Consider the following 9,170-nt stretch of genomic DNA (forward strand, 5'->3'; position numbering starts at 1 on the left):
TACCCACGTAACAAGGACACCGTATCTCTGTTACATCTTTCATTGCAAGGCCTTAAAGTTTGAGTCAAGAAACTAAATGTTAATATGTTGGATATCCAAATAAAACACAACCACTCATAATCGTGTGATTTGTAATATTTTTGTGTTCATGTTGTTCACTTCTTAAAATTAAAAACCATTCTGGAGCCTATCAACACCGGTTCAGGAGCACTGAGCTTCTGTTTGACGTCACATAGCGGATGATGATAAATATGCTCTTCGCCCAGGGGCCAAGTGTAAAAAGCGCCTTGACGCATATAGGTGAGACGAACACCACAATCTGTCAGGTCAACAATCTGAAATATTTAAAATAAAAATAAAAATATTTAAAATAATGTACATGGTGAATAAAACATGTCACAAAAACATCATTTCCTGGTTTTAGAAGGGTTGCATGGTTAGGTGAAGTGCTAAGACGGAGATTGATACGTAAATTGAGCTGCGGGGGCCCCATGCTGTCAGTATCTGTAAGGTTCAAATATCGAATATAAGCCAAGGTATCATTGAATTGAACCCCCCCCCCCAAAAAAAAAAAAAAAAAATTCACAAATAAAAAATCTTCAAACTAAACAAAAAATTACCAGATTTTACTTAAATACTCCCATTAACAAACCATGCGGTCATGTGATGTGGATGTCCTTTAAAAAAAATCTAGCTAAGATTATCCTAAGAAATTTTGAAAAAGTGTCCATGCTAAAATCGTGATTTCTCATCAGAATTTCACTTTTTGGTGGTTGATTAGCTGTAAATAAGGAAAATATAGTGGGGGTATTCAAGTAAAATCTTACATTGCTCGCGTCGGTGATGTCGTTTTCGTCCCCAGTGCGTGCTGGTGTGAACGAATGCAGTGCGGTCAATGTGCGTCCGTGGTGTTTATATGTGTCTTAGATCCTGACTCTCCACTATCGTTCGAACTGCACTAAACAAGAACCTGCCTATAATTATATGTGTTAACCGGTTCCCGCCTGTACACGGGGAAACTAAACCCATCATTAAGGAACCAGTGTACGTGCATACATCACGTGACACCGAGTCGCCGCTCTCCACTCGTACTCGATGTCGAAACGATCAAATTACATACGTGTCTGTACATGTACGTTCACACCAGTACATGTACGTTCACACCAGCGTGCACTGGGGACATCACCGCATTGCCTTCCCAAACTAGTAAACAGACATCCACAAACTCAAGAAAAGCTCTCGAAAAAGAACGGCAAATATTACTTTTATCTCCGAATCATAACTTAACTTAAGTACCATCATTAATTCTCGATGTGAACTGGATCCCTAAGGGGTCATGTTGGGCAATGTGGGGTTTGTTTTGGGGGTAAAATCTGGCGATTTTCACGGCAAAGGTAGTCTGATGAATTAATTTACAGTCGAACACTGACGTTACTGTCGCCCGAAAAAGGCCACATGAAATGTAAAGAAAAGACGATTTTTAGAGTCCTACTAGTTCCTTGGAGTAGTAATTACTGTAAAACTTAGACGAAACTCAAACAGAACAATATGATACGCTGATATTTTCTGCTAGAAACCAGTTATTTACTCACCAATCCACAATTCAAAAGCGGCCAAAAAATGTCCGCGTCGTCGTTGCAATTTGGCGAAGCGCGCGAAACCGACGCAACCGGACAGCAGTCACATTTCACCCTACACACGTAGCATGCTAGCCCGTAATAGTATCCATGTGACCTACTCAACGTCATATGGAAAGGGTATACATTTTGGGCCAGAACCATCTTCCAAAGCGGGGGATAGGAAAAAATAGGCGGTCACATCTGACCCACGCAACGCAAATCACGCAGGACACCGGACTTGCGTTGAACTTTTTAAATCAAGTATCTTCGTAAACTCGCTGCATATTTCATGGCTTTTATCACTTGTTTTTAAAAATGTATCCCAGCATTTCTACCTGTTACAAAATGAAAACTAGTAACATTATCGGAATGTTAGTAAATAAAAGCAAACTACCCATGCAACACGAGCGGCATAGGAAGACACCACGCGTTACGTCGGTACGTACAAATTTAACTTCTTGTGTTTTACCAATGCAATGGTTCTGCACAAAATAAATAATTTTGTGGGAAAGCTTCACTCTAGTTGAATAAGCACCGGTAGCATGTTCATCAAAATGAGAAAATTATATCTGTTTTTAAAGGTATATTCAAATCGTTTATACAATATAAAGCTGGGGGTGGGTAAAAGTACTGAGGACACCACAGAAAAATGGTACAAATCATGGGAGTTTATTATTGACTTTTCAATTCAAATATATTTTACAAATGAAAACATTAGTGCCACACTACATAAGCAAAAATTAACTTTGAACACATTCATAATTTTTATGTGCAAATTACTCAAATGACCCAACCTGGTGGAATGACCCACATAGTAATGACTTCTTCCATACTGGCTCCCTTAAAAGCATCCTTGGCAGCTAATTCCAAGCGGTGGTTCATGCAATGGATACCTAAGAGGTCTGGATACTCTTGACGAAGGCGGCTTGGTCACGAAATTCCCATTTCTTTCAAATCGTAGCCATTCCTGGCCCGGGTCTAGATCCGCCTGCCAATTATTGCCAGTATTTGCCTTGATAACGGTAGTTTTCGTAGTAGTAGCCATGTTTTCATCAATATGCTACACATATAAAAAAACATATAAAAAATTTGAAACTCGGCACATGCATAGAGCAACTCTTCCTAAACATACCCAAGAAATTTCATGACTATAGGTCCAAGGGTTTTGGAATTATGGCTAATTAATTATTCAATGTACGAATGGCAATTCTGCTCTGTGTACACGACGTATATGCGAAAATTCAGTTTTCACGGCGCGTAGCGCCGGAAAATTGTTCGCTACGCGGCAACCTGTGGTCCGATTTTTATGTTTTTGGTATCAAAAGATGCGCAAAGCTCCAGGCTAAAAAGTCATAACAGCTCGGGTCGCGAAAAAATTTTTTTTAGAGGCAATCACGGAAAATCCTTAAGCGCCGTAGGAAACGATGCTGACATTTTTATGGACGAATCCATTAATTTTGTAAGGGGTGATTTAGTCCCTGTTTTGAGTTTTACATCGTTTCTTGAATTCGTTTCAAGAAAAAATATATATACTGTGACGTTAAACAACTTATTATCTAATAAAGAAATGTTTCGAACACCATGAAAAGTATTAGTCGTCTTTTTTCCTTCTTTTTTTTTAATGCAGCAATATTGGTAATTATTGTTTCCAAGAAAGTACACCCCTTCATTTCCACCAATGGTGTGGTCCGCCGGGGGAAAGCATGCAGCTAGCTGCACACCACCCATGGTATCACGTACGGCTTGTCACAAGCGTCGAAGACAGCTTTCACCGTACTTTTTACCGCTCGGTACCTTGGTTTCGGTTTGTTAATGACTTTTTAATTGATAATTCATTTCAGCAACACCTCTCTTCTTATACCAGTACATTAACTACACATGTGAATCTTATTTTTATTCTTCAAGGCTCAGCGTATAACCCGCCCTGTGTATAAGCCGCAGTAACCTTTTATCATGGACAAAATCAAGCCGCGGCTTATATTCCGAAAATTACGGTAGAAATAGTCCACATGCATAGGTTAGCAGACATTACGTAGGTCACACTTTCGTTTCGGACCAACTTCACACTTTTCCCATTTGCTTTGATTTTGCTTTAATCCTGCTCTGGGAACAGTAACTGGATCTTGCCCCCCCCCCCCCCCCCCACTTTTAAAAGTGTTCCGCCGCCGATGGGCGGGGTAACAAGTGACTAAGAGATCAATTCATAGGCCATAACTTCATCATGTTTGGGTACCAGACTACAATGCAGTCAATGAATCTAAAGCTCACCTCTGTCAGAATGAAAAGATTATCCAGCTGCTCACCAAAGTATGCCATCACAACAAGCAGCAGAGCACACGTGTCTGAGGTCTGGCCTCCACAAATTCTTCTGGAAGAAGTAACGTCACTCATTACACTCATAACAACCGACTTCATGAAGTTGAGGATTCTTGACACTTTGGAGTCAAGTGCAGAATACAATGTCTCTTCAGTGTTCAGTCCGACTAGCTGCTTGAAGTGGCAAAAAAATCCCAGCCCTTGTGAAGGGGAAAGGCCACTCATTCAACAAAACTGTAATGGATGCTAAGTTTTGACGAAATAAGACAATGTTGAGTGTAACCTTTCCATGACAAACTTTCAAAACTGCACAGCTCACATTTATACATGTGTAAATGGGGCTAGGCCTAATGCAAAGCAAGGAACAGTAGGCCTACAACAAGTCATGTTGACAACAATCACTGACAATGGTTGAACAAGGTGGCAGAAATTCACCTTCAAAGTCAAACTCTTGACAGACAGACATAGGCTAGGCCTAGCTGCTCAGGGTAGGCCTATCCTACCACAAGACACGTAAAAAGCCTAACTTGGACTGTAAATAAACAATTCACTTGGCATTCTTGATGAGCGTACTGTGGCGGAACCGGGGGGCTGGCGGGACCCAGGGGGACTGGTCTTGTTTATCCCAGGACTCCTACCCACACCTTTTATCCCACAAAAAATATTTATTAGCCTAACGAACGGGTGAGCGGCTACCCAAACGAAAGGGGGGGGGGACAATATTATTAACGAACGGTGGACTAAGCCTAGGGGCTGTTCGTTTGGTGGAAATATACCGTTTTGTGACTTAGTAATTAATTGAATGGAACTAGAGCAATACAAGTAGCGACAACAGGCCTCAAGGTGAATCAGGTAACCCTCACGGCAGACCTAGGTAACCCTCACGATGAACCTGAGTAACCCTCAAAGAGACAAGTGATTCCAAAGACGATTATAGATATGATTTATTCAAGAATCTCAATCATCAATGGATTTGTTCAATAATCACTACAATAATTTACAATATTATACAATAAACGAGGTGATAAATATTATGGACGTAAATATCTCACACTGTGACACAATAGGCAATAACCCTCACTCGTTACCTCCAGGGTCAACTGCACCCTTTTGAAGTAACTTAGTCTAACGTAACCCTCACGTGGTCAACTGCACCACTAAATAAATAACAGAAAGATTAGCTTTATGCGGTCAACTGCACCGTGTGTAGTCACTTATACAATTATAATGAGGTAGCACAGTTCTAATAACCCTCACACAGATAGAACTGTCCCTATAACTCTTACACAATAAAGGTAACCCTCAACCCGATTCAGCGTCAAAGCAGGTTGAAATGTGTAATTCCAATAACTCTCACCCAGGAAAGGTAACCCTCAACAAGATTACACAATATAATCCTTATGTGCAATAACCCACACACACAAAACCGGTAACCCTCACAAGTGCTCAGAACGCAGCAAAGAGTAACTCGTTAGGCAAGCTAGTTCAACGATTACGGCAATGATCGCAGTCGTTAAACCCCACCGAATGGTGTCCAACCCACGACAAGCAATCTACTACCGAACCACAGTCCAACTAGCCTCTCAAACCCAGTTCCACAACTCCTAGCCCCTTATGTTCTAGCACTAATTAATCAAGACAAAATAGTCAGTCTTAATTTCCCGACTAAATCTTTGTCACCAATTCTCCAAGATAATAGAAAGTTAATTGAGTCAATAACAAAACCTGTGAGACTCCATCAACTCACCGGTCGCACCTTGTATGTCGATCAGACGTTGTCCCCAAATCTGAATTAATCTCAGGATTTAGCACGAGTTCTCGCTGAAATGATACGCAATGAGGTCTCGGTTTTACATCACCGTCGCCATCTTGAAACCAACTGGCTAGGCGATGTCAAGCACCACTTTATAAGCGCCCCGATTTGGGCAATGCGCGCTGGTGATTGGCTTACGCGCGTTCATGCACTACTGATGCTCAAGTCACGCCACATATTTCATTGCTGATTGGTCTACGCGCGCCATTAATGTTAATGACCTATGCGCGCATACATAAATCACAGATTAGACTAGTCTGTAGGCACCCTGTTTCGCTACAGTACTGTGTTCACGTATCGCATTCCGCGAAATTTAGTTTGCGCACGCGCAAAATGGCGGCTGTACGCGCGCGTACACACGTGCCTCATTATCGGATTATGAATATTCATTTATCAAAACGCGAAGTTACTCACCAATTAAACTACCCTATATCAGTGACGACATCGCCCCTGGCGGTTTCTATGCACCCCAGTTGGTAAGGAGGCTTCATCAACATGATAAATATTTTTTTAATTATGAAAATATCAGCTTGCAAAATCGTTTTATGAAAGTTTGAATTTTAGTATGATTTTGCACGAAAATCGAAGTTTTTTCTGATATCACATCAAATTTTGGTTTTTTTTTAAAATCCGGATTTTTTAGGGAATTCTCACTTCTTAAATGTAGTGAACGAGGGTGTATACTTCATTGTTTTCCATACGGGAAAGCAGCTAATATTTTTTTTAATCGTCAAAATTCGTCCTTGAATATCGCATTTTCGGCGACATTTTGACTCAAAAACGCATGTGACTCGCGATGAGCATCAGGAAATGTACACTGGGAAGTGGCTGAATGAGTACGAAATGCTGAATCTTTCAGGAAATAGAGGATTTTGTGCCTCTATTATGTCTTGTGGAAGTCAAGAAACCTCGTATCTGCCATTCTAAACCACGTACAACGACATGTCATGACTTGCATGCAAACCGATACTCGTGGGAAGAAATTTGACACCGCACGGACCACGCGGTGAAGTCGCCAGGCATCACGGGCACCGTGCAGTCTGCAACAGCGTGCCGGGAGTTGGAGCTCGCGCCCCCACAACACACATCGCTTTTGACTGGTGGTTATACCGTCACCTTGGAGTCGAGTTTTGAGAATGAGAGCTATACGGGTAAAAGGGAATTTGGGTTTGTTCAGTAAAATACGAAAACTGATTCAATTGCAAGTTGCCTTTGGAAAGTGGAGACTAAGAAGTAGAATTTAACATACAATTCATGTAATTCCAACGGCCATGACGGCAACACTACTATTTTTTTTTCTTTTTTATAAATTTAAAGGCCAGAAAAAAAGGGGGGGGGGGCTCAATGAATTAAGTTTTTGTTGTAGAAGTCGTGTCTAGGCCTACACTAGGCGTACACGATTTTTACCCACAACTTTACAGACAAAATATACAAATAAATTCATGTTTTAGACCAAGTCGTTTTTCACTGGGGAAAAAAAAGAATAATATTGAATTTTTTTAAAGGTTATAAAGAATGGAAAGAGACCAAAGCAAATAATTGTAAGTGGTCATACATGAGGCCCAAAAAATATAGGCTAGGGTTTTTTTCTCCATGCCAAACTCAAATCTGTCAAATTGTTTTTGATATCTATTATTTATTATGTTGCGTTTTGAAATATTTTAACATTGCTTATTTTTCCTTATATGTGTACGTTTTTTTTTAGCTGTATGGAGATGCTTTGAGTGTCATCCGGGGACTGTCGTTCCTTCTGATGATGATGATGCAGACTTCTACAAGGAATCTACAATGCCTGAATCTACAAGATGACATGATGAAGGACACTATGAAGAAAAGAACTATGACCAGCCTTTAAAAAATTAATTCAAAAATAACCCTTTTATATAATTGAAATATATTTTTAACTTGTTCCTATTGTAATCATAATAAAGACCTTTATAAATTAAAATAAAATGTAAATTTTAACAAACATCTTGGGTCTAGCCTCTTCAAACGCTGGCATTGGAGTTAATTTAAAGATTGTAGTAAGAGTCTAATATTAAATTCCAGTGATTTACTAATAAACAATTGATCTGTTAATTATTTGCGAATTCTGAGGGTAGGAGATTCATGAACTATGCCCAAAAAGGCAAAATACTCAAACAGGAGAGAGTTTGAAACTGAAAATTGCAATGATGGACAAGGTTTGGCTTAATGTAAAGAAGGGGAAAATGGCAAATTTTACTTTAAAAATGGTAGCAAATAAAATAAAAAGCTTATAATCTAATAATTACTATTTGTACTTCTCAATTGGAATGGATTATCTTGTGATTTAAAAGACCCCAGCTGCAATAAACAAGATTCTCACGGAACTGGTTAAGCACTCGTCAATCAGCCTATACTTTTGCACGCAGGTAAGTTCCCTATACAATTACACGTAAACATGACATGGCAAGCGTGAAATACGCGAACGAGATGAACCTATCTTTCATTGCAAAAAATATTAGCTCGGTTCTCGCAAAATTGGAAAATTACAATAATTCATGGAGTATTATAATAGCCAAGGGAAAATCGCCAAAAAAATCCGGTTTATGAGAGAGAAAGCAGAATTCTGGGGCTCGTTTTTGCGCGCGCAAAGTTCATGCGCGTTTTTGCATAGAGACGTCACAAACGCGTGCGTAATGCGTCTTCTCGCGTGGTTTCGGATTACAATTATAATAATAAATGTGCGCATGCTCAGACTAAGTTTCCGCGGGTGTCATATTTCATTAACGTACGTGTGTTGTGCGTGTACATGTGTGTGACCCCACCGCCGCCACTTGCCTAGGGCCTATACGTTACAATACATGCGTGCACCTACAGTACACGCACCCACACAAACATGCCAAACACACGTACGCGACCTAGCCAAGCTTATCGCCACGATCGCGTCCCCAAATCACCCTTTATATCGCTAAAACCGAGACACAAATAATACCCGACAACTGTCAATCCGTGTATTTATCCAAAAATATCCAAAAACATCCAGAAACATTTCATTTACCCCGTTTATCCAATGTAAGTTATCACTGCCTCGGTGCCTGCAGTGCTGTGTGAATGACTCCAAACAAGATGGCGCGAGAGGGCGCTGTTCTATCGGCGACGCAAAATACCCTACGGCAGTTGTGATAAAAGTCGGAAGGCTTACATCATACATGAAATAGTCGTTTGCAGCAATTGCATCATCCAATCACTGGCTTCTTTGCAAGGAACTGAAAATAGAAAGCTGGGCGAACAAAATGGTGGTAAATTTATCTGTAGGCAAATGCATCTCTGACTAGACTCGGAACGTCTGCTCAAACTTTTTGACATGTGAGTTCTGGGAGTAAAAAACGTTATTTTCTGTTAATTAAGCTTTATTTTGATAGAGATCATGTTTATTTATTAGAAAACATCATTACTTT

At 40.2% G+C, this 9,170-nt stretch overlaps 1 long non-coding RNA gene across 1 annotated transcript; it reads left to right on the forward strand.

Annotated features, from left to right (window-relative positions):
- Window positions 1-6,052: 6,052 nt before the first annotated feature.
- On the forward strand, window positions 6,053-8,107 carry LOC119734109. Its single transcript, XR_005272042.1, has 2 exons — window positions 6,053-6,899; window positions 7,454-8,107. It is a non-coding gene; the product is annotated as an uncharacterized LOC119734109 (long non-coding RNA).
- The last annotated feature ends 1,063 nt before the right edge of the window (window positions 8,108-9,170 follow it).

Source organism: Patiria miniata, unplaced genomic scaffold, assembly GCF_015706575.1.
Source record: "Patiria miniata isolate m_02_andy unplaced genomic scaffold, ASM1570657v1 HiC_scaffold_26, whole genome shotgun sequence".
Taxonomy (NCBI): domain Eukaryota; kingdom Metazoa; phylum Echinodermata; class Asteroidea; order Valvatida; family Asterinidae; genus Patiria; species Patiria miniata.